The sequence below is a fragment of the Rhinoderma darwinii genome, chromosome 3 (assembly GCF_050947455.1).
Source record: "Rhinoderma darwinii isolate aRhiDar2 chromosome 3, aRhiDar2.hap1, whole genome shotgun sequence".
Taxonomy (NCBI): domain Eukaryota; kingdom Metazoa; phylum Chordata; class Amphibia; order Anura; family Rhinodermatidae; genus Rhinoderma; species Rhinoderma darwinii.
The window spans coordinates 162,715,030-162,742,491 of record NC_134689.1 but is presented as its reverse complement, the minus strand read 5'-3'; positions in this window follow the sequence as shown (position 1 = coordinate 162,742,491).

The window sequence follows — 27,462 nt, the reverse complement described above, 5'->3', positions numbered from 1 at the left end:
GTCATATAGCTTATCGCCTTCCCTGCACAGCGTGATCTCAGCTTCAATCGTAAGATCATGCAGTCTTTACACTTCTGGTCGCAACTCCTTCAACACATAACTTCAGCGCTTACACATCATATTTAGAAAAAGCACATAACTTTTAAAATAATAAATGTCTTGGGACACAATTTTCACTGCAATTATCAGTGTGACAGCGCCTATTAGATTAGCTGGGAGATTGGATATTACTAAACTAGTGACAGATCCTCTTTGAAATTCCTTTGTTTTCGAATGCTACCACATATTCAAGGTTTATACATGAATACATTATCCTTGCTTATTAAGGAGCATTGATCACTATTTCCATTATATATACAATTCCCAGAGGCAGAATAGAAATATTAGTTTATTTAAAGTTTAAAGGGTGACATTTGCTTGATAAATGAAAAAGCCTGAAAGCTCCAAAAGATACAATGAAGTTAATTTCATTCATTGAAACAAGCATTAGTCTGTTTCGAACATCATCAAGAAAAAGGTTGCTAGTAAATCCATGTTATCATTTAGTATAGATGCAGTAAGAGCTAAAGCATGATATTAATAAACAAAAGAAGTGCAAAGACTGACTTCAATATTGGTTGCCCATTACAAAATTTGCATCAATGCCTACTAGGTGAATACTTGTATATATTGGGATATCACTGTTGCTTTAAAGAATTGGGATCAAATCTGACCAAGAACATTAATATCTGTATATTGTTTCCTTTGGGTACACACATCCCCCCCCCCCCAAATCAAACCCAGATCGGCCCTATTATTTAAAGAAAGTAATCAGCATGGTTTTTTGCCTCTATATACTTATATTCTTGCTGTGATGATATCCGGATTGTTACTGGTAACAATTGTCTCTTCTTTTTTCTCACACTCAGGCCTCATGCACACGACTGTGCTCGTAATTATGACTCGTAATAACGAGCACGGCCGGGCATGGCCGGCCACGGGCAGCCGGCCGCTTTTGCGAGCCGTGCTGTAAAGGATCTGCCAGGCACAACTTCTGTGGATACGCCCATAGGTAATCAGTCTGCACCTGAGTCTATGTCTCTAAGACTGACTCCATCTTCCACCACTCAGGATGGCAGGCTTAGGAGTGGGAGAGCCTATCGCAGCCTGGCCAGACGGAGCTAGCTCCCGCCCTCTGTCTATTTATACCTCCCTTTCCTGTTCCTCCTTTGCTTGTGATTCTTCTCGTGTGGTTTCCTGGCCCAGCTACAGCTTCTACTATTTGATCCTGCTCCATACTGACCCTGGCTTACTGACTACTCTCCTGCTCTGCGTTTGGTACCTCGTACACTCCTGCTTTGACTCGGCTCGTTTACCTCTCTTGTTGCTCACGGTGTTGCCGTGGGCAACTGCCCCATTTCCTTTAGCTTTGTGTACCCTTGTCTGTTTGTCTCGTGCACTTACTGAGCGTAGGGACCGCCGCCCAGTTGTACCCCGTCGCCTAGGGCGGGTCGTTGCAAGTAGGCAGGGACAGAGTGGCGGGTAGATTAGGGCTCACTTGTCCGTTTCCCTACCCCCATCATTACATAATCACAAGCCCATATACCTAGTCTACCCTGGTCCCTGACACTACTATGGACCCCCTTGAGACCCTGGCCCAGCAAATGCAGGGTCTCTCCCTACAGGTCCAGGCCCTGGCTCAGAGGGTCAACCAGCCTGACGCTACCATGGTAGTGCCCCTCACCTCTTGAACCCCACCTCAAGTTGCCTGACTGGTTCTCAGGGGACTGGAGGACTTTTCTCTCCTTTCGGGAGAGTTGTAGGCTTTATTTTCGCTTAAAGCCTCACTCCTCAGGTTCTGAGAGCCAGCGGGTGGGTATAATTATGTCCCGGCTCCAGGAAGGGCCCCAAGAGTGGGCCTTCTCCTTGGCTCCTGACGCCCCTGAACTTTCCTCCGTTGATCGTTTCTTTTCTGCTCTCGGACTCATTTATGACGAGACTGACAGGACTGCCTTTGCCGAGAGTCAGCTGGTGACCTTACGTCAGGGTAAGAGACCTGTTGAGGAGTACTGTTCTGACTTTAGGAAGTGGTGCGTAGCTTCTCGGTGGAATGACCCTGCCTTAAGGTGCCAGTTTAGGTTGGGTCTGTCGAACGCCCTGAAAGACCTGCTAGTTAGCTATCTCTCTTCTAAATCCCTAGACCAGGTTATGGCTTTAGCGGTACGACTTGACCGACGTCTCAGGGAACGACAACTTGAACGTTTTTGTGTTTTCCCCTCTGACTCCCCCATGATTCCTCCCGAGGTCCCGTTGCTTCGCTCTTCCACGGAAGACTCGGAGGTACCTATGCTACTCGGGGCCTCCGTGTCCCCCCGACAACGTAGAGAGTTCCGCAGGAAGAATGGTCCCTGCCTACTTCAGCGAAGTCCTGAACAAACTCAGGTAGCGTGTTCACCTCCTCAGGGGGAGAAATAGAATTAACAGAAAAACATGACGTCAAGCATTCATTACCCCATTTGGTAAGCTCCCCAGTATTCCAGTCAAACGTGGGATTATGCAACTGCAACCAGGGAAGGCCTAAAACCAAATCGGACGATAGTCCCTGCATCAACAGTACAGAGCACTGCTCCGAATGCATGGAGCGAAGAAGGAGTTCAAAAACAGGGGTATGCTGTGTAAAATAACCATTCGCAAGAGGAGTGGAGTCGATACCCACTACCGGGACAGGTAGGCAAATCAATCAAAGGCATAGCTAGAGACATAGCAAATTCCACAGACATGATATTAGCAGAAGACCCTGAATCCACGAAGGCACTGCCGGTAGCAGACCTACCACCAAAAGAGACCTGAAAGGGAAGCAAGATTTTATTACGTTTCATATTTACGGGAAATACCTGTGCGCCCAAGTGACCTCCCCGATGATCACTTAGGCGCGGAAGTTTTCCGGCTGTTTATTCTTACGCCTAGGACAGGTGTTCACTTGATGCTTGTCATCCCCACAATAGAAGCAGAGACCATTCTGAGCCTGGAGGGGGCTTCCTCAAGAAAAATATGTAATGATGGGGGTAGGGAAACGGACAAGTGAGCCCTAATCTACCCGCCACTCTGTCCCTGCCTACTTGCAACGACCCGCCCTAGGCGACGGGGTACAACTGGGCGGCGGTCCCTACGCTCAGTAAGTGCACGAGACAAACAGACAAGGGTACACAAAGCTAAGGGAAATGGCCAGTTGCCCACGGCAACACCGTGAGCAACAAGAGAGGTAAACGAGCCGAGTCAAACCAGGGGTGTACGAGGTACCAAACGCAGAGCAGGAGAGTAGTCAGTAAGCCAGGGTCAGTATGGAGCAGGATCAAATAGTAGAAGCTGTAGCTGGGCCAGGTAACCACACGAGAAGAATCACAAGCAAAGGAGGAACAGGAAAGGCAGGTATAAATAGACAGAGGGCGGGAGCTAGCTCCGTCTGGCCAGGCTGCGATAGGCTCTCCCACTCCTAAGCCTGCCATCCTGAGTGGTGGAAGATGGAGTCAGTCTCAGAGACATAGACTCAGGTGCAGACTGATTACCTATGGGCGTATCCACAGAAGTTGTGCCTGGCAGATCCTTTACACGTGCTCCCATTATAAAGTATAGGAGCACGGCCCATGAAATGAAAAAATAGAACATGTTCTATTTTTTTAACGGCACGGGCACCTTCCCGTGAGAAAACGGGAAGGTACCAGTGGCTAACAGAAGTCTATGCGCCCGTTATTGCGGGTCGTAATTACGACCCGCAATAACGGGTGTTTTTACGGTCGTGTGCATGAGGCCTAAACAATATCAATTTACCTCTATGGACAAATGGCAAATCTTTATTATCTGTAGAGATAGAAGTGCCTAGAATTAGCATGTTTAACTTTTTATTATACAAAGGAACACGATACAAATAGTGTTTCACCACTTGTGAATAAAACACAAGCTACATTTAGACAAACCAAGCATCAAAATGTTGAAATTTAACATGTTATAGTTTGTGTCATCTTCTTGACCTAGATAAATGTGGATTTTCCTGTGGGAAAACATACATATTATAAGTTCAGAAGTTCTCTGGCCCTGTATATGCTCTGTGAGATTGATATAAAAAGAGGAATACAGCTGGAGTTGAGCACCGAGGACGACTCAGATTATACATAATCAACAGAGCCAAGGTTCAGCATTTCCTGGACAAAACAGAAATGTTGGCAAGAGACATGCTGGCTTCAGAATCATGTCATGAACTGACTTTATTAATGGTTTGCTTATCTTATGCCATGGGACTGTGATGTTCTGTACACAGTGCCAACTCCAATGGCTGGTATATTGTCTCAGACAACTCATGTTAGCTTACAGCATGAGAAAAGCATTCTCTTCCCCGAAATCCCTCTCAGTAGTTCTTTACTGATATACAATCTCTTCGTCTCAATATTTGTATACTTAATGCATCCTTTTTATTGCATTTAATGCTCTAGCAGATAAATCATTTAGACTTAATTAAGATTGCGGAGAGGTTGTTTGCTGTAGTTCTTTGTCCGTTTGCTTTGTCATCTTTAATTTGCACAATAAACATGACAAGGACATAAATTCCAGACATTTTCCTTCTCTGTTAGCTTCATGAGCATTATTAAACAAAACAAATTGAGACATTAAAATTTTATTGGGTCTCGATGATTTTGTACAGTTAATGTTACATGTTATTTCACAAGGCAAAACTGATGCTGTACTGAAACGATAAACGATACTGACAATATTTGTACCCTCTGCATCACCGCTGCATGGAAGAGGAGCTTAGAAATTGCATCAGCAACTTATCATGGACCGACACAAATAGTAATAGACATTGCAGCAGTGAACCTGCAGGTCATTACTATCCTGCAGGTAAGAATCATTGCATGACAAGTTGGGTAAATGACTTTTATAAAAATTTGTATTTACTTATTACGATACAGCTTCTAAGTATCCTGAAGTATCCTGTATACATAGTAGGTGCATGGTTCTCTCTCAGCTAATTCCGTCAGTTCAGGCTCAACTGTGAGCTTGTCCTGCGTGTCTCTGACATACAGGATCCAGCTAATATCGATCACATCTAAGTGCATGCTGTCACGGTGTGTGTGTGCGGACCCACTGGGCCGTACCGCCATAGGAGGATTTCAGCTGGCCAACAGGATACCAAGTCAATATCTATAGTTTGAATAAGACTACCTGTGGTAACTCATACAGTAGCGATGGTTAGTATACGGCACAACATGACTCCAACTCTCTATGGCACAGGAACAAGATAGCACAGGATACAGGTAGCAGGTACGAGAACACTGGGAAATGGAAAACACTAAGGGACCATTTGCAAAGACTAACACAGGTAAACACAACAACGCTCAGGCAATGAAGGAAGGGGCAGGGCCCTTCTTATAGTCCAGGGTTATCATTGGCTAATTTGACATATTGGACACAGCATAGTGAAGTGGAAGTGAGCGCTGGCATCTCCTGATGAGGAGATCCGGGCCAGCGCTCACTGATCTATGGTTGCGGCCGTCGTGGGGGTGACTAATCCCGACGGTCCACGGCCATGGGTGTCACAGTATCCCCCCTATTACACCCCCTCCTCTTGGGGTCAGAGCGGGAGAGAAACTTCTTCATGAGGGTAGGAGTATTGAGGTTCGCCTCTGGCTCCCAGGACCTCTCTTCTGGATCAAACCCACGCCAATCCACCAAATAAAAAGTTCTTCCTCCTACTTTCTTGGTGTCCAGGATCTCCTTAACCTCGAATGTATCCAATGAACCGCTGGGGGCAACTGCAGGACTTGCATCTTGGTATAGCGGTTCAGGACCACAGGCTTCAGAAGGGTGACATGGAAGGAGATAGGTATCTTGAGGGTAGGAGGCAGCCGATGTTTGTAGGAGACAGGGTTGATCTGTTGCAAGATCTCGAAGGGTCCGAGGAACCTGGGAGCAAACTTGTATGACGGCACCCTCAGCCGGATATTCCTAGAGGACAGCCAGACCTTGGTACCTGGAAGAAACTGGGGATGCTCTCTTCTCCTTGTGTCTGCCTTTCATTTCATGCGGTCGACCTCCAGCAGATTAGAGGATCGGGTTTGCTGCCATATCTGCAGGAAGTCCCTGAAAGCAGAATCAGCTGTGGGCACCTCGAACGTAACTGACACCGGGAAAGGAATTCGTGGGTGTTGGCCATAGACGATGAATAATGGTGTGGTTCTTGTAGACTCACTTGTATGGTTATTAGAAGAGAACTCGGCCCAAGGAAGAAGCTGCACCCAGTCATTAAGCTGCCAGGAGATGACGTGTCGTAGGCAGTTCTCCGTGATCTGATTGATCCTCTAGACTTGACCATTGGCTCTCCAGAACTTTGAGGTGAACTGAACTCCCCGATCAGACACAATATGCAGAGGTAAGCCGTGCAGGCAGAAGATGTGTTGGATGTGTTGGATGAAGAGGTCTGGCCTGTCGAGAAGCAGAAGGTAGGCCGGTCAGTGGAGCGAAATGAGCCATCTTCGAGAATCGGTCCACCACCACCCAGACTGTACTGCATCCAGGTCCGTGACCAAGTCCATTGCTATATGCTGCCAGGGATCATTGGGCACAGGCAGCGGCTGGAGCAGACCAGCAGGTTTGGAGGGAGCAAACTTGTTAGCCGCGTACACCGTGCAGGACGAGACAAAGTCCATGATGTCTTTGGGCAGCGTGGGCCACCAGAAATGACGGGCAATCAGGTATTTGGTTTTACGGGCACCCGTGTGACCTGCCAGTTTGGAGCGGTGTCCCCAGCGGAGGATTCTCGTTCTGTCTGCCAGCAGCACAAAAGTCCTTCCCGGAGGGATGCCTCTAACTTGCAGAGGGTTGACAGAGATAATGCAGGACGGATCAATAATATTTTGTGGAGACTCCATGGTGTCCTTTGTCTTCAACGACTTGGACAAGGCATCGGCCCTCACATTCCCGTCAGCAGGGCTGTAGTGGAACTCAAACTGGAACCAGGCAAAGAACAGCGACCACCTGGCTGATGGGGGTTCAGCCGTTGGACCGTCTGGAAATAGGTAAGGGTCTTGTGGTCAGTAAATATCAGGATGTGATGCGCTGCGCCCTCTAGTAGATGTCTCCACTCCTCCAGGGACATTTTGATGGGCAGTAACTTCCTATCCCCAATCAAGTAGTTGCGCTCTGCGTAAGAGAAGAGTTTAGAGTAATAGGCACATACCACTTCCTTGCCTTTGGGACATCTCTGGAACAGAAGTGCGCCAACACCAACAGAGGAGGCGTCCACCTCCAATGAAAACTGTCGAGATACATCAGGTTGATGGAGGGTTGAGGCTGACGTGAAGCAACTCTTGAGGCTATTAAATGCAGATTTTGCTTCTGGAGTCCACACCTTGGCGTTCATGCCTTTTTTAGTGAGAGTAGAGATAGGAGCTTTCAGTGAGGAGAAGCTTGGGATGAACTGCTGGTAGAAGTTGGTGAATCCCAAGAAACGCTGTATGGACCTTAAGCCTTGAGGACGTGGCCATTCCAGGACGGCCTTTACCTTCTCAGGATTCATGTTGAGACCTTCATCCGAGATGATGTAGCCAAGGAAGGGTAGAGAATTCCTCTCAAACATGCACTTCCCCAGCTTTGCATGCAGGCGATTCTCCCTCAGTCGCAGCAGAACTTGACAGACATGTCTCTGATGAGTCGACGGGTCTGGGAAAAAAATTAAGATGTCATCGAGATAGACCACAACACAGATATAGAGGAGATCCGGGAAGATGTCATTGATGAATTCTTGGAAGAACGAGAGCGTTACACAACCCAAAGGGCATAACCAGATTTTCATAGCGCTCGTCTCGGGTGTTAAATGTTGTCTTCCATTCGTCATCCTGATGAATCCGGATTAGGTTGTAAGCCCCACGCAGGTCTAGCTTAGAAAAAATCTTGGCTCCTCGTATGCGGTCAAAAAGTTCTGAAATCAGTGGCAACGTATATCTATTTTTGACCGTGATCTGGTTGAGGCCCCGGTAGTTGTTGCAGGGTCGCAGAGATCCATCCTTCTTTTTGACGAAGAAGAACCCAGCCCCGGCCGGGGAGGGGGATCTTCATATAAAACCCCTCTCCAAATTCTCCTTAATATAGGCCGACATAGACTGAGTCCCTGGCAAGGAGAGAGGGTATACCCTACCACGGGCTAGGGACGCATCACGAACCAGTTCAATAGGGCAGTCATACGCCCGGTGTGGGGGCAGCGTCTCCGCCTCCCTCTTGCTGAAGACATCTGAAAACAGAGAATAGTGAGAAGGCAACCCTGCCAATGACTGAGGCAGAGCAGACCGGACCATATGGATCTGCCCCAGGCAGCGGTCGAGGCACTTGTGACCCTACTGGAGAACCTCTCCGGAACTCCAGTCCAGAACTGGGGCATGTAGTCGGAGCCAAGGCAGACACAGCAGCACAGGGTGTAGCGTCCATGGCTGCAGGCCGTCGGGTTTACTCACCTCCAGACGCCCGCAGCCATGGATCCGTGAGCGCTGGCCCCCATCTCCTTCCTAGGAGACGCCAGCGCTCATTTCCGCTCCGTTCTGCTGTGTCCCGTAGGGTCCGCGCGCACGCTCGTGCCTGGCCTTAAAAGGCCAGCGCGCGCACAAAGATAATCGTCATCATCATCAACTGCCACGATTTCCTGGTCTATAAGAAGGCCCCAGCCTTGCCTGAGCGTTGTTAGTTTATCCCAGTCTGTCTTGCAAATGGTCCCTTAGTATTTCCCGTTCCAGTTGTTACCCGTGCCCTGTTACCTGTTCCTGTGTCCCGTACTGTTCTTGTTACTGTCATACCAGTGTTGGAGTCGTGTCTACTGCACCTACTGTCGTTTGTCTTCTGCCACTTCCAGTGTCTTCTGCCACGTCCAGTGTCTTCTGCCACATCGGATACTGCCCGCCACGTCTGGCGCTACCTGCTGCACCGGCCTCCATCCGTGCTGAAGCCACAGCCACCGTCTGGACTAGTACAGGTACCCAAGTGTTACTATCTACTATTGACTTTCATATAGACTGTGACCTGGTCAGCTGCCTCTCCGCTACGGTGGAGCGGCCTAGTGGATCCACATAACCTGTGACCGTGGCATAGAGTTGATGGCCTTGGGCAGGACAAGAAACGAGATGAGTTCAGAATGAAGGGCTCCCACTTGGAGCTACAGCGGTTTGGTCACAGCCGCAATCGGGTCGGGCAGAGGCAGTACATTCACCGAGGCAACGATCAATGACCTCTCCAGGGGGGTTGTGGGCAACTGGAGGAGATCCACTAGGTCTTTGTGGATAAAATTTTCTAGTCTAGATAGGCTGAGGCCCGGTGGGTCTTCTCGCCGGACACTATGGTCACGTGGATGGACGTGGATGGACAGTTTAGAAGAGAGTTCTCTATCCAGCTCTGTATCTCCTAGGATTGTCTCCCCAACCAATCCTAGGCATTGGAGTTTTTTGGCTTCTGGGGAAACAGACGCACGACATGGCCTCTGAGGCCACAATACAGACAAAGTCCCGAAGTACGTCTGCGCTGTTTCTCCTGGATGCATAACTTAAGCCGGTCCACCTGCATAGACTCCTTAGGTGGGCCAACTGATGAGTCCAACAGGGAATGCTGGAAAGTGGGGGCCAGCCTAGGGATTCTTCTCTCCTGATGAACCTCTTGGGGTTGTTCCTGGAACCTCATATCAAGCAAAATGAGGTCATCCATGGTAGATGGCAGATCACGAGCGACCAGTTCGTCCCTGATCTCGGACAACAGTCCCTGCCAGAATGTAGCCACCAGGGCCTCTTTGTTCCAGGACAGCTCACCTGCCAGGGTACGGAACTAAATGGCGTACTCGGCCACGGAGGTGTCGCCCTGGTGGAGTTCAGCAGGGAGGAAGCTGCCAACGAGACTTGTTCAGGCTCCTCAAACACAGTGCGAAATGTCCGTAGGAACCCCTGGAAGTCATGGGTCTTTCATCCTTGTCGTTCCCAGATAGGGTCCGCCAATGCTAGGGCCTTGCCACTGAGCAGAGAAATGATGAAGGCGATCCTGGCGCCATCAGAAGGGAATGCTCTGGCATTTAAAGAGAAGTGGATCTGGCACTGGTTGAGAAATCCCCTGCAGGTACTCGCGTCTCTGTTGTAACAAGGCGGTAGTGGTAGAGAGAATCGGAGATCAGCACAGGTGCTGACAGGAGGTGTAGCAGGAGGGTCAGCCAGGGTAACCGGAACAGGAGCAGAGGAGACTGCAGCTTGCGCATCCAGCCGCTGTGCAATGGCGTTCACTGCCAGGAGGAGTTGGTCCTGTCATGACCGAAGGTCTCGCAGATCTGCTTGCATGGCTTGAGATGTCGACATGGTCTTGGGTTGAACAGTGGGGTCCATGGCCTGAGCATACTGTCACGGTGGGTGGGTGGACCCACTGGGCCGTACCGCCGTAGCGGGGTAGCAGCTGGCCAACAGGATACCAAGTCAATGTCTATAATTCGAGTAAGGGTACCTGGTAATTCAGACAGTAGCAATGGTTAGGCTCGGATGAGACCTTGGCAGCGGTGTAAGACAGCAGGCATAGTATACAGCACAACAAGACTCCAACTCTCTATGGCACAGGAACAAGGTAGTATGGGATACAGGTAGCAGGTACGGGAACACTGGGAACTGGAAAACACCAAAAGACCATTTGCAAAGACTAACACAGGTAAACACAACAACGCTCAGGAAGTGAAGGAAGGGGCAGGCCCTTCTTATAGTCCAGGGTGATCATGGGCTAATTTGACATCCCTACGGGACACTACTGAGTGAAGTGGAAGTGAGCGCTGGCGTCTCCTGAGGTGGAGATGCGGACAGCGTTCACTGATCCATAGCTGCGGCCGTCGGGGGGTGAGTAATCCCGACGGTCTGCGGCCATGGGTGTCCCACATGCTACCAGTTATCCTTGCAAGATACACTACCGTTCAAAATTTTAGGGTCACTTAGAAATTTCCTTATTTTTGAAAGAAAAGCACAGTTTTTTTCAATGAAGATAACATTAAATTAATCAGAAATACACTCTATACATTGTTAATGTGCTAAATGACTATTCTAGCTGCAAACGTCTGTTTTTTAATGCAATATCTACATTGGTGTATAGAGGCCCATTTCCAGCAACCATCACTCCAGTGTTTTAATGGTACATTGTGTTTGCTAACTGTGTTAGAAGGCTAATGGATGATTAGAAAACACTTGAAAACCCTTGTGCAATTATGTTAGCACTGCTGTAAACAGTTTTGCTGTTTAGAGGAGCTATAAAACTGACCTTCGTTTGTGCTAGTTGAGAATCTGGAGCTTTACATTTGTGGGTTCGATTAAACTCTCAAAATGGCTAGAAAAAGAGAGCTTTCATGTGAAACTCGACAGTCTATTCTTGTTCTTAGAAATGAAGGCTATTCCATGCGAGAAATTGCCAAGAAACTGAAGATTTCCTACAACGGTGTGTACTACTCCCTTCAGAGGACAGCACACACAGGCTCTAACCAGAGTAGAAAGAGAAGTGGGAGGCCCCGCTGCACAACTGAGCAACAAGACAAGTACATTAGAGTCTCTAGTTTGAGAAATAGACGCCTCACAGGTCCTCAACTGGCAGCTTCATTAAATAGTACACGCAAAACGCCAGTGTCAACGTCTACAGTGAAGAGGCGACTCCGGGATGCTGGCCTTCAGGGCAGAGTGGCAAAGAAAAAGCCATATCTGAGACTGGCTAATAAAAGGAAAAGATTAATATGGGCAAAAGCACACAGACACTGGACAGAGGAAGATTGGAAAAAAGTGTTATGGACAGACGAATCGAAGTTTGAGGTGTTTGGATCACACAGAAGAACATTTGTGAGACGCAGAACAACTGAAAAGATGCTGGAAGAGTGCCTGACGCCATCTGTCAAGCATGGTGGAGGTAATATGATGGTCTGGGGTTGCTTTGGTGCTGGTAAAGTGGGAGATTTGTACAAGGTAAAAGGGATTTTGAATAAGGAAGGCTATCACTCCATTTTGCAACGCCATGCCATACCCTGTGGACAGCGCTTGATTGGAGCCAATTTTATCCTACAACAGGACAATGACCAGAAGCACACCTCCAAATTATGCAAGAACTATTTAGGGAAGAAGCAGGCAGCTGGTATTCTATCTGTAATGGAGTGGCCAGCGCATTCACCAGATCTCAACCCCATAGAGCTGTTGTGGGAGCAGCTTGACCGTATGGTACGCAAGAAGTGCCCATCAAGCCAATCCAACTTGTGGGAGGGGCTTCTGGAAGCATGGGGTAAAATTTCTCCCGATTACCTCAGCAAATTAACAGCTAGAATGCCAAAGGTCTGCAATGCTGTAATTGCTGCAAATGGAGCATTCTTTGACGAAAGCAAAGTTTGAAGGAGAAAATTATTATTTGAAATAAAAATCATTATTTCTAACCTTGTCAATGTCTTGACTATATTTTCTAGTCATTTTGCAACTCATTTGATAAATATAAGTGTGAGTTTTCATGGAAAACACAAAATTGTCTGGGTGACCCCAAACTTTTGAACGGTAGTGTATATACAAACATAGCACTACTGAGTAGGGCATTGGGAGTAAGATATGACAAAAATTATGTCGATTAGCCAGTATGTTAAATTTCTTCCTTCTAGAGCTGCTCAGTTCAATTGTATGCTCTGTTCTTTTGAATTGGAAACGTCTAGCAGTAAAATTTACCCAGTTATGAGGCAGTAAGCTACAGAAGCTCAAACAACTGGATCACAGGAGGGCATAGTTCATACAATTCTCCTGTTCGTGGTTTACTCAATACTGGGTTCTAAACAGTGTTTTATAGCAATATCAGCCCTAAATTTGTTGTCGGGAGTCTACAACGTGTTCCAAATTATTATGCACATTGGATTTAAGTGTCATAAACATTTCATTATTAGTTTTTCAATTATACTCATGGCTGGTATTGTGTCTTAGGGGTCTTTGGATCATTGTAATCAATCTCAGACACCTGTGATAATTAGTTTGCCAGGTTTGCCCAATCAAAGGAAAACTACTTAAGAAGGATGTTCCACATTATTAAGCAGGCCACAGGTTTCAAGCTATATGGGAAAGAAAAAGGATCTCTCTGCTGCCGAAAAGCGTGAAATAGTGCAATACCTTGGACAAGGTATAAAAACATTGGATATTTCAAGAAAACTTAAGCGTGATCATCGTACTGTGAAAAGATTTGTGGCTGATTCAGAGCACAGACGGGTTCGTTCAGATAAAGGCATAATGAGGAAGGTTTCTGCCAAACAAATTAATAGGATTAGGAGAGCAGCTGCTAAAATGCCATTGCAAAGCAGCAAACAGGTATTTGAAGCCGCTGGTGCCTCTGGAGTCTCGCGAACCTCAAGGTGTAGGATCCTCCAGAGGTTTGCAAGTGTGCATAAAGCTATTATTCGGCCACCCCTAAACAATACTCACAAGCATAAACGGTTGCAGTGGGTTCAGAAATACATTAAGACTAATTTTCAAACCGTGTTGTTCACTGATGAGTGCCGTGCAATCCTGGATGGTCCAGATGGATGGAGTAGTGGATGGTTGGTGAATGACCACCATGTCCCAACAAGGCTGCGACGTCAGCAAAGAGGTGCTGGAGTCATGTTTTGGGCTGGAATCATGGGGAGAGAGCTGGTAGGCCCCTTTAGGGTCCCTGACGGTGTGAAAATGACCTCTGCAAAGTACGTAAAGTTTATGACTGACCACTTTCTTCCTTGGTACAAAAAGAAGAACCGTGCCTTCCGTAGCAAAATTATCTTCATGCATGACAATGCACCATCTCATGCTGCAAAGAATACCTCTGTGTCATTGGCTGCTATGGGCATAAAAGGAGAGAAACTCATGGTGTGGCCCCCATGTTCCCCTGACCTCAACCCTATTGAGAACCTTTGGAGCATCCTCAAGCAAAATATCTATGAGGGTGGGAGGCAGTTCACATCAAAACAGAAGCTCTGGGAGGCTATTCTGACATCCTGCAAAGATATTCAAGCAGAAACTGTCCAAATACTCACAAAATCTATACTTGCAAGAATTGTGTAGGCGATATCAAAGAAGGGGTCCTATGTTAACATGTAACTTGGCCTGTTAAGTTTTTTTTGATTGAAAGAGCTTTTGATTTCTGTAAATATGACCTCCTGATGCTGCAAATTCAACAAATTACCATTTTAGTTCTCTTTACAACCTTTAAAATGTTTTGATCTCTGTTGTGCATAATAACTTGAAACAGTGCATTTTGAGTTTTTTACTTCTAAAAAAAAATCTGTTATCATTAGGAGATTTGTTCAATAAAATTTGCATTATACTCCAACGGTTGATGGCTTGAAGATTATACTGACTGTCATTTGCATCGACTATTTAGGAAAATCTGCGAAAAATGACATTTGCATAATAATTTGGAACCCGGCAGAAACATACAAGCCTGAGATCACTACACACAATGCCAAGCACAGACTGTAGTCAGAGGCGTAGCTTGAAGCTCCTGGGCCCCAATGCAAAGTCTTGCAATTGCTGCAGCAATATAATATACACAGTCCCACCGTTGGGGCCCAGTTGCCACAGACGTCGGCGCATTACCCGGGAACCCTTGGTGCACTTTAATATTATAAAAACAGCAAAATCCTTTCAGTTCTCAACAGTTCTCTCACTAACTTCTTTTCTTTTCAATTTTCTTTTTATTGTTTTGAACAATATTAAATCATACAGAGGAGAGGGGAAGGGAAACGTTATGAGAAAGAAGGAGTAGGGGGAGAGGGTTGATCTCACTAACTTCTTAATGGCAGAACATTAAAACCCAGCAATGTCTACTCACGCCTTATTGCATTAAATCTAGTGTTACCCTGGAATCCAGTTTGGGGTCACAGCATTTAGATGTGTGAGCTCAAATGGAGTCGGAGGCAGTATCCTTCTTTGAGGCGGACCAGGGTACTGCGTGTGAGAATTGGGACTCTGAATAAACTGCAGTACTGTGGTTGCTCCCAAAGCTTTTTCCTCTCAAGCTTTTGGGCTTTCAGGACTCTCTCTGTGACTCATGTCTGTGCGTCCCAGTGCAGGACTCCCTGCACTCTGCAATGAACGCATAGCCTCTCTTTCTCATGGCCATTAAGCACACCTTTCTGCAGGAGGCGTGTCTCTCCTCCGCCAGGTCATTGCTCTGCCCATCAGTATTTTCCTCTGTGACTCCTCCCCTTCCAGGAACACAATAGCAAGACGTGCTGCGAGCTATAGTCCAGTGTACTTCAGCACCCCTGCTCCTGTGTCCCTGCTTGACACCAGCCGCTGTATCCACTGCACACAGTGTCCCTCCTAGCAGAGGTATACAACATTTTGACTCTAAATGCCTTAGACTGTTCCTTCACTTCCAGGCCCTGCCATGTGTCTAGGCATGCGATTTTTCCCACTTTGCGGTATTTCTGAACTCAGGACAAATAACCCGATAAATATTACAGTGTATTTCTCCACTTTCAGCCCTGACAGCCTTAGGCTGTTACTACACTCCCAGGCCCTGAGATGTGTTCAGGCAGCAGATTTGGTCCACTTTGGGGGTGTTTCTAAACTCTAGGAAGAAATAGACCGATAAATGACAGATTTGTGAAATTAATGTAAAATGTAATTTCTCGCTCCTGCAGTGCACAAGTTCTTGCAAAACCATTGCCAAATATTTCCCACATAAATTGACACGTACCAGATTTCTAAAATCTGTCTTCATCCTGAAGCATTAAATTGGCTTAGTCCTAAAGGGGTTAAATCTTGTAGCCGTTTATTTTTTATTTTGAAAAATTTCCCTGGGGCGGCCATATTAGAGACACACACTTTATTCCTGTATTGTCTGTACAGACGGTGTAGCAGGGTGTGTATGCTTTATAACAGCTGCAATGAATGGGAATTAATGGTCAGAGACTTGTCAATAGACTATAACAGTCTCCAGGAAGTAATGGAGTACAGTCCCCTTGTTTCAAAAACCAGGGAGTGACAGGGGAGATGCATTCAGAACCTAATATGTGTGTATAGTGCTACTATCCTACCTTCTACTATTCTACGTTATCAAGGCATCCAACAGTACAAAAGAGCTGTTATTGAATCCCCCACCCTCTGCTCATACTGTCCCAGTCTATACACCAAAGTCAATAAGTAACAGGCAGAAAATGGTAGATGTCTGAAAATCAATATTTTCCAGTTGCCATTGTAAAAACTTGACAATTTCAAGATTTTTATTTTTATATAGTCACATAATAAATTTAAACACAACACATAAAATAAAAAATATGTTTATTATAAAAAGTATTTATATTTATGTCATTTTCTGATGACACCCCCTTAAAAACAGTAAGGTTCGCTTACAAAAGAGACTTTTACACAGACAAAATGTAGTTAATGTATTTTAATTTGTTGCCCTTAATTATGAGTTTTGCATATCTTTCAAGCACTTATCAGCAGGTGCCTTTATTTTCCATTTTCTGTTGGAAAGCTTATTGGAAAAATGCATTCAATATCTTGTGTGCTTAAAAAGATATGTTAATCACTACTGCACAAGGACACATCAATAACAAAGCAGGTTAAAATAAAGATGGAGATAATTGTATAGCACATGCAATCAGTTACATCCAGAAATAAAAAATGCTAATACATGCCAATGTGTCACACAGAAGATTTAATTTTCGAATGTGATATAATTGTATAAAAAAAAAATGATGGCTCAGATAACATGATTTTTTAGTTAAAAGAGGGGCAATGAAAGTGGTTTATCTATTAATAAGTTCCCAGTCATTTAAAAAATAAATAAATAAATAAATAAAATCTATTGCTAACCATATAGAGTAGTCTGGACTGGATTTAAAAACCAGACCTTTGGCCCCTGTGGTTCATCCAAATTAACGCAAGCTCCACCATTAATAAATCCTGGGCAGGACTGCATGCTCATGTCCACAGTGAATGTTGGCCATCTTCTGATAATAATTATTACATTATCCAGTAGTGAGCTTTGTGATTTTAAATGTGTGATGTTGTTCTGAGCCTATATAAAAAGCTATATCAGTCCCTGTTCCCAATGGGGCTCACAAACGAATTCCCCTATCTCAGCACATTAGGGACAATTTTGTAGGAAGCCAATTAACCTACCAGCAGGGCAATATTTAGAGTTCATGCTGCCCTAGGCACTTTTAGTGCTCATGCCCTACTGGAGTAAAAAGCTGCACCACAACTGCACTAAACAGCAGTGAAAGAACCACAAGTTTATACATGTGGTTTTGTTAAGATCACCCCCCTCTCCCATCCAAACCCAAAGCCCTAGGGCTCATCTTAATTCCCTTCTTCCCCATCAAATTCAAAGCTCCTGGGTAGAGATGAGCGAATTTCCAAAAATTCGTTTCGGGGCCGATTCTGTTGTATCGGCTGTTCAATTCAATTTGGTCCAAATAAATTTGCTGAAAATTGCAAGTGCCCCATTCAGGGCACTTGTGAATCCACCCCTAAAATATAAAGCATACTATACTCACCTCCCCTGGTCTACCGTAGTGACATGTCCCTGCCGGCATACAGATATGACATTGTTTTGTCCAATGTGACCGCTGCTGTGACATGTCCCTGGTGTTCTCCTGAGATGGCAAAGTTTTGCACTTTGTGACCGCTGCTGCGATATATGTCCTTGGCGACCTCCTGACATGACGTAGTTTTGTCCCATGTGACTACTGCTGCAACATGTCTCTGGTGGCCTCCTGAGATGACGTTGTTTTGTTCCATGTGACTGCTGCTACAACTAATTCTTAGCGGCCTATTAAGATGACATAGCTTTGTCCCATGTGACTGCTGCTGCGACGTGTCCCTGGCGGCCTCTTGAGATTACGTGTTTTTGTCCCATGTGACCACTGCAGCCTATGATTGGCTGCAGTGGTCAGATGGTGTTGTATGAGTATGGTATTTTAATTTTTAGCTTTGCTTCTCCTCACTTCCTTTTTCTCAACTCTAAAATGGCAGCCGATGGCCGACATTTTGCTGATTTGTGCGCTGCAAACTTCAAAAGTTTTGGATTTCGCCAAATTTAAAACTTTTGGGAATTTAACACTAAATTAGATTTGTTTAGAATTGATTCCTTCATCTCTACTCCTGGGTTTATCTCATCCACTCCCCTACCCCCAATGAAAGCCAACGCTCCTGAAATGGTCATCCATTCTCCTCCCTAACCCTCCCCCTAATTAAGACAAAAGCTGAGAGCTCCTGGACTGATGTCTCCCTCCCAGCTAAATGCAATACCTGTTAATAATAGCCCAACTCCCTGCCTAAATAAACTTACCTACAGGCATTCTGGCTCTATCTATGAAAATCATGTGCACAGACAATCACTGTTGGACTGGGGTACATTGAGCCCACCAGAGAAATTGATTATGAGGGCCAACCTTGCATCCCCTTCAAAACAGCTGATTGGCAAGGGTCCTGGCTATCAGCTATTGATATCCTGAGGATAGGCCATCAATTTTTAGGGACTGGAAACCTTTATGAAAGGAACCGAAGGGTTAAGTAGTTCACCCTGTGTATTTAGGTTTGTTAGAATGAGATAAAGAGTTAATGATTGGTTATGTGTACGTGGTTTGTAAAACCCCTAGGAAAGTTTAACGTTCAGTTTAACTTGTTCTTTCCAAAGGTGGGGGCTCAGGACGTGTCCGACAGGCAATGTCTTTGTTTAACATGTATGTATGTGATCCTAATTGGTTAAGCTGCCTCTTAAATGAAGCTATACTTGTAATCGTGTGTGTCTTCTATTGGCTTTTGCATGTTATCTCTCTTTGGCATCTTGTCCTGTATAAATAAATCAAACAAGGCAAGATTCTACAGACTATGCCACAGTATGATACTGAAGCACTTGTCTGTGTCTTCTCTCCAATGCATCACTATCCTGATTTGAACTCCGAGGCTGGATTCTTAGAGTATCTTTAGCTCTCCTAAACACAGGCTACTCTGATAACTCCTTTAATTCACTCACTTTGTGAAAACACTGTGAAACCTTCAAAGATATTTGAGGCATCCTCAAGTAACCTATAGAATTCTTGTTTGAATGTTGAAGAGGGAAGTTTTTCCATTTCAGGACAGATTTGTTATTTTCTTTTTTTATCCTTCCTCTGGATCATTTGGGATAAAAGGAAGTTCCATAGTTTAACCATATCCCTTCCCTTTCTCCCATCCCTTATGTCATTGCACCACTTATCCTTATGCTTAGTTTGACATTTATTTGTGTACTATCTAACATGGATCTATACAATCTGGATATAAAACCTTTAGACTATATTCAGACGAGCCTGCCCAATTTGCGTGCGTAAAAAAATGCAGCATTATTCCTACATTTCTCGTGTGATTTGCGTATTAGCATCAGTGTGCTTTGCACATGGCATGCCTTTATTACATACGTGCAAGCGCTTCATTTTTTTTAAATTTATTTCTCTGCTTTACTATGTATTTGATGTTTGAAACATGCACATGACCTGCCTAGGTAGAGTCGTGTGTTAACCTTAAACCATACTATCCCCCACCCCCATTTAGTAACGACACATGACACCGAGGTTGGATGTGAAATGGCCACAGCAGCCGTTTATTAATTTCACAGTTTATAAAACAATTTAAATCCGAAACATTCGGATAACTAGTTAGGAATCCACCAGAGAATTCCTCCTAATAATTCACATGACCCAACATGGGTCAGAATCATAAATAACCATTAAACGTTAACATTAACCCGAGCAGAGGAAGTCCTTGAAGCCCCTTCAGATGTTCCTTTCAAGAACACACCGAATTAGCCATCTGCAAACCACTAATTACCTCCAGCCGTAAACCAGCTCGGAAGCACCGTTCACCTCTGCAGATGGCTCCACCCACTAGAAGTCCACTTCAAGGGGATAACACCCGTTGAAGCCCTCAAGTGATATACCGACCACTAGAAGTCCACTTCAAAGGGATAACACCCGATGAAGCCTTCAAGTGACATACCTTCTACCAGAAGACCACTTCAAAGGGATAACACCCGATGAAGTCTTCAACCATGTACCTTTTTTGGGGGACGCATACCCCCGATGCGACCCCCCCACCATTTTGTACTGACTGGCCTCAAGGACTCCCCCCGCCAGCTGCCATGACAACAGAACCTACTCCGGAAAAAAGAAAAACATGTTAAATAAACACACAAAATAAAACACAACGCTCATATACGGACGTACAGAAGACCTAAGGAGTAACAAAACAAGGGTGGGAGGGTGGGAGCTTTGCTTCTTGTGTACTACTCCTCCCGCTGCTTCCGGCTCAATGCCGAGAAACAGCGGGAAGCGCAGCAACGGCCCCCCCGTCCCCCCTAGCTCCTCCCCGTCCCTCCTTCAGCTTCTTCACCTTTCCCTCACCTCTTAACATTAACCCTTTCCCTACCAGGACGGTCATGTCGGCTTCCCTCAAGCCTGCAGCTGCGTCCAGCCTCTTCTTGACCTGCCTAGGTAGAGTCGTGTGTTAACCTTAAACCATACTATCCCCCACCCCCATTTAGTAACGACACATGACACCGAGGTTGGATGTGAAATGGCCACAGCAGCCGTTTATTAATTTCACAGTTTATAAAACAATTTAAATCCGAAACATTCGGATAACTAGTTAGGAATCCACCAGAGAATTCCTCCTAATAATTCACATGACCCAACATGGGTCAGAATCATAAATAACCATTAAACGTTAACATTAACCCGAGCAGAGGAAGTCCTTGAAGCCCCTTCAGATGTTCCTTTCAAGAACACACCGAATTAGCCATCTGCAAACCACTAATTACCTCCAGCCGTAAACCAGCTCGGAAGCACCGTTCACCTCTGCAGATGGCTCCACCCACTAGAAGTCCACTTCAAGGGGATAACACCCGTTGAAGCCCTCAAGTGATATACCGACCACTAGAAGTCCACTTCAAAGGGATAACACCCGATGAAGCCTTCAAGTGACATACCTTCTACCAGAAGACCACTTCAAAGGGATAACACCCGATGAAGTCTTCAACCATGTACCTTTTTTGGGGGACGCATACCCCCGATGCGACCCCCCCACCATTTTGTACTGACTGGCCTCAAGGACTCCCCCCGCCACCGCGAAACAGGCCTTGACCACCTTAAGCCTGTGAGTTCCTCCACACCACCACCGCCCTTTCTATGCCTTCTGCTATAGCCAAGCTCCAAATATCAATGCCAACCTCGGTCAGATGAACCCCGTCACTCCTCCAGAAATTCCCCAATCCTGACTCCAAATCCCTATGCCTCACGCAAATGCCCCCGTTCTTTGCCACAAAACGGGACACCGCCCGGTTAACTTTTATCCGAGCCTTATTGACTCTCTCCACCGATCTAGCTAACCGCCAATGCTTCCTTGGGACTATGTCCGACCACACTACCACCAACTTGGGATAAGATACCCACAAACACAACAAATCATGTTTGATATCCCGCACCAACTCACGAAAAGGGCGGACTCCTAAGTCATTCCCACCCACGTGCAACACTAAAACCTCCGGAACCCTATCAAGCCGCACATATGTCTGGAATTCCGCCAACACCCTGTTCCACGACATACCTCTAAACCCCAGCCAATGCACAACCGCATCCTGTCGCGGAATGCGCAACTGGCGACCATCCGGGCGGACGTCCGCCCTCAAAGCCCCCCAGTGCACGTACGAATGACCCATCAACCACACCAGACAAGGAGGCGAATCTGAAACGGAAAACACAGTTAGGCACCACCATATACATTTGCAAGCATAAATAACAAAATTACAACATATGGGGGCGGACATAGGACTTAAACCTTTTAGACTCCCAACGACCAATACGCCTCACCCCCTCATCATCCAACCCCCAGCGCCCTGCTTCCGTTGCTGCGCCAATCCGGAAGGAATGAGATGAATATGAGCCTGCCGCAACCCCAACCGCCGTCAAACATTTTTTAAAAACAGCTCCAAACTGAAATCTGGACAAGAACGACCCGTCCACATGACATAACAAAGGCAAATCTGGAGACCCCCTGTTTTTTGTAAAACCACGCATGCACTCTACTGGGCACATGACCGACCCCGGGAGAGCGAACAAAACTATCAGTTTTCCCTTCCCTAATTGGTCAGTTTTTGATCTACGCAACCATACCTCCAACCGATCTGCAAAAAGGCTCACCTCCCCCGATCTCAGCCCCCCTGCCTGTTTAGTACTTGGCGACACCAACTCACCTATTCTAAATGCTCCGAAGAACGCCAACGAGAAAGCCAACCGAAACAAATCCATTTCATCTGAAGAACGACATACCGATGCCAATGAACCACCCAACAAGCCCAGCAAAGCAAACGACACCGGCCTTCTACTATCCGCCTCCACCCTACCTCTGCGCAACCCCTTCAAAGCCTGCGATACCAGAAATTCCTTCGATACATCCCGCAAGCCCCGCAACTTAAGCCCAAACGCCACCGCGGATATAAACCGGTTCACCTTCGCTACTGAAAACCCCGCCTCCCAGGCATCCCCTAACCAATACAAAAGTGCCACCAACCTGTCTCTATCCGTATTGACATCGCCCAACTCTCTTACCCACTCCTCCCACTGCCTCCAACAAGCAGCATAAGCCCTCCACGTCGTGCCCGCCAAAGACCTTTGTAACAGCTGCTCTACGGGACCGATACCAGATCCCATAGATGATCCGGACACGCCAAACCAATACGTTCCGCTCCCGGAGCCAATTGCCGAAACCGGTCCCACTGCGAGCGAGAAAGAGCATCAGCAACACAATTCCGTACACCCGGGACATGCACCGCCACCACCCACGCGTTCAGCGACAAACACACCAACACTAAATGTCGCAACAATTGAACTACCGGAGGAGAGGACGCCGTGATGTTATTAATGGCAAGCACCACACCCATGTTGTCGCAGTAAAAACGGACCTTCTTATCCCTGAGCCTGTCCCCCCAAATGGTAGCCGCCACCACGATGGGAAACAGCTCGAGCAGGGCCAGATTCCGCGTCAATCCACTGGACACCCAGCTAGCCGGCCATTGACCTGCGCACCACGGACCTCCCCCGTAAGCTCCAAAGCCACCCGCCCCAGCCGCATCCGTGAAAATATTCAGATCACTCGTATCCTGCGCTGGGGCCATCCATAGCGAGCGACCATTGTACTGGCCCAAGAAGTCATCCCAAACCTGAAGATCAGCTCGGTGCTCCTCCTTGAGCCTCACAAAATGATGCGGCGCCCGCACTCCCGCCGTTGCCGCCGCCAACCTTCTACCAAACACCCTCCCCATCGGCATAATCCGGCAGGCGAAATTCAACTTCCCCAGCAGCGACTGAAGCTCCCTCAACGACATTTTCTTCCTTCTACAAGCCCGTCGCACCTCCAGCCTCAAAGCACCCAGCTTATCCGCCGGGAGCCGACACTCCATTGCCACCTAGTCAATTTCGATTCCCAAGAAACAAATAGTCGCTACCGGGCCCTCCGTTTTTTCCGGCGCCAAAGGGATCCCAAAATCCCTCGCCACCTTCTGCAGGGCATGAAGCAAGTTACCGCAAACCGGCGAACCCCCCGGGCCAACGCACAAAAAATCATCTAAGTAATGGATCAACGAATCGACCCCGGATACTCCCCTCGTTACCCACTCCACGAAGCTACTAAACGCCTCGAAGTATGCACAAGAAAGAGAACACCCCATCGGAAGGCACCGATCCACGTAAAAGGCCCCATTCCAAAAACAGCCCAACAGCCGTTGGCTTTCTGGATGCACCGGCAACAACCTGAACGCCGCCTCGATGTCGGTTTTTGCTAGCAGCGCCCCCGGACCCGCAGCCCGCACTAACCCCACCGCCTTATCGAATGAGGTATAAACTACGGAACACAACTCGTGATCAATCCCGTCGTTTACCGACGAACCTTTGGGATACGATAAATGTTGAATCAAACGAAACTTTCCGGGCTCGCGTTTAGGGACAATACCCAAAGGGGACACAACTAAATCTTTCACCGGCGACTCCACAAATGGCCCCGACATGCGCCCCAACGAAACTTCTTTTAACAACTTTTCCGACACGACTTCCGCATGCACGTAAGCCGATTTTAAATTTCTCCGCGTAACCGGAACCTCATAAGGAGGCGGAGGAATAACAAAACCAACACTAAACCCTTCATAGAGCAACTTAGCCGCCGCCCTATCCGGATACTCATTTAGATAAGGGGCCATCCTTTCCACCCTCACCGGCGACACCCCCTTGACCAGCCCCGTGCTGGTTCCCGGACCTCTTTTTACGCAGACATTTTGCCGCCCCGTGTGATGCACCATTACACTCGGAGCACACGTGCTTGAACTTGCACGTGGCCCCGAACTTACACTGGCCTTCATTGAATTGCCAACAAAACCCCGCCTTTCCCCCGCCGCTTGGTCCACTCTGACTAGTCTGGCCTCCCTGGCCACCGCTCCCGGGAAAGGGCTGCCTAACCGGAACCGTAACCCGTAACCAGAGAGCAATATCCTTCTGGTCCCACCGAATCGCCGGCCGAACCGCCTTCCGCTGACGGAATTGCTCATCATATCGCAGCCACGCCTGACCCCCATACGCCCTATGAGCCTCCCCAATAGCATCAAAATAACAAAATAACGCCGAACAATTTTCCGGCGCCTTTTCCCCTATCACACTAGCCAATATGGCGAACGCCTGCGACCAATTAACGAACGTCTGCGGGATAAGCCTATACCGCCGCCGTTCCTCCTCGTCCTTTTTACTCTCATCCCGCTTGCTCTTATCCAAATTGAATTTAGCCAGCGGCAAGAGAGAAAAAATTTCAACATATTCATCTTTCCAGATCCGATCACGCACCTCCTGCTTTAAATGCGCCCCCAACGGACCCTCAAAACAAACATACACCTCCCCCCGAGCACGATCGTCCATGCGCACTCGATCGCCGTCCTTCTGTGCCTCAGTCTGCACCGACACCGCGACCGCCTCTCTAACCGCCACCACAGGACGCTCCTGCAACGATCCCACTTCCCTGGGGCCTTCCCAAACTACCGCAGGGGACACTTCCGTTACTACCGGCGCCGCGGCCCTATCCAGGCGCCCCACCAGCTCCCGTAAGCAACCCACTAAATCTGCCAAACCCGCTCCGTCGCGTCCGCCCGCGCCACTACCGGCCCCCGATGCTATGCTAGCAGCCCCCCCGCCGACACCCGACATAAAAATCGCTGGATAAGACAATAAAGGAGTTATACACTCACCGGGCTGCACAGGCGCTGTGTTCCCGTCAGCCGGACCATCCTGACCTCGACGATAGACGTCCAGTTCACCGTCCTCCAGTTCTTCTCTCGCCGACGACTGTCCCTCCCAACGACCTCTTCGGAAAGGGGATGAGGACGCGCTGACCGATGGGCCGGCAACCTGCCGCCCGACCGCCGGGACCCAGACTTCCGACCGGACCTGTTGCCTCGACGTCGCTGCAGATCTAGTCGTCCGTCTAGACGATCCTGACGAAGCCTGCCCCCTGGCCGGAACATCACCATGCGGGGCGGCCGTACCTTGCTCTTGACATCTTCCATCTGATGGGGGAGGGGTGACAGGGAGCCCGGCCTGCGACTCCCTGCTTACCGCCGGACCCCGTCGCGGCCTGGGATTCCTGCCAGGACGCAGGGCCTGGGAAGGGGCGGTCCTCCCAGCTGCCTGGCCTGCAGCGTCCGGGATCGGGCTCCCTCTGCGACGCCGTGTCCGCGGGACTACCTCCGGACTCAGGCGCTCTGGAGGTCGGGACCGCCGAGAGGGACGGGTCGACACAGCCTGCATCGCCGTCACCCCTGCTACCGCTCTCTGCCTGCCCAGCGCAGGAGCGGTTGTTGCCGACTCCCCCCCCGCCGCCATAGCCATGCTCGTAGGGGGGCCGGGGGAGGGGAGCCTGTCCCTTACAACAGACCCCGAACGCCGTGCCCGACGTGGCGAAACGGCGTCCGGGATCCTCGTTAATGCAGCCACGGTCTCCTCCAGCCATCCGGGACCGTGGTGCACAGCAGCGGCACGCAGCCGCTCTAAAATCAGGGCCTCTGCCATACTAAAAAGCCGGGCAACGGGGAGCTTTGCTTCTTGTGTACTACTCCTCCCGCTGCTTCCGGCTCAATGCCGAGAAACAGCGGGAAGCGCAGCAACGGCCCCCCCGTCCCCCCTAGCTCCTCCCCGTCCCTCCTTCAGCTTCTTCACCTTTCCCTCACCTCTTAACATTAACCCTTTCCCTACCAGGACGGTCATGTCGGCTTCCCTCAAGCCTGCAGCTGCGTCCAGCCTCTTCTGCACACGGATGTCGTATGTGAAAACGTACCAATATAGGACATGCAGTGAGTTTCACGCAACGGACACATGCTGCGTGAAAAAGAACGCATGTGTGAATGGCCCCATTAAATTGCATGGGTCTGTGTACTGCGAGTGATTTCTACGCACCACACATGGATGAGTATTATGCTCATCTGAATGAGCCCTTAGTGTCCTTATTATATCTAGTCATAGAGGAGGAACCCTTGAAAAAACAAAATGTTTCTCTCTCTATCCTAACAGCATTTCTTATTTGCAATTTTTTTTTAAAATCTGATAGTGGAGTTGACACAAACAAATACACAGTAAACAGTGAGGTCCCTGTTCTTCCCAAACCTCTGTCCCTACCTACTTGTACGACCCGACCTAAACGACGGCACACAACTGGGTGGCGTTCCCTATACTATTACACGTGAAACTGCCAAACTCATAAGACAGAGACAGTACGAAATAACAAAGGGTAACTTGGGAAGTACAAGGAGGGAGAGGCAGGGCAATTGCACCACGAACAAGTCCGGGTGCAAAAGGCGGAGTCAGGCAGGCAGGGTCAAACCAGGAGAGTGCAGAGAAGACAAAAGTCAGAAGGCAAAGAAAAGTCAGGAGTCCAGCCGGGGTCAGGTAACAAAGGAGTAAAAATGCAAGTCGCTCAGGGAAGTCTGGAACAAGGGAAGGCACCAGGAAAGGTAACTCTAATTACAGGCAAAGGCCTACAACCCCAGGCTGAACTAAATATGGAGAGGGCGGGAGTTCAGGAACATCAGCCAGGCTTTGATTGGCCTGACGCTCCTGAGCTCCTATTGGCTGCAGATTTCCTCAGTCTGCCAGGCCGGGCGACTCCCGAGCGAGTAACTCTCGACGTCCTGGAGACCGAGGGAGCCGCAGGCAGAGAGTACGTGAAAGTACCCCCCCTTTTACGAGGGGCCACTGGACCCTTCACCCCAAACCAGGTTTATTCTGAATTTTTTAATGAAAATTTTTAATAAGGGTCCGAGCGTGGATATCTCGAACAGGGACCCAAGTCCTCTTCTCTGGACCATATCCTTTTCAATGGACCAGGTACTGGATAGACCCCTGAACCTTTCTACTGTCCAGCAACCTGTGCACCT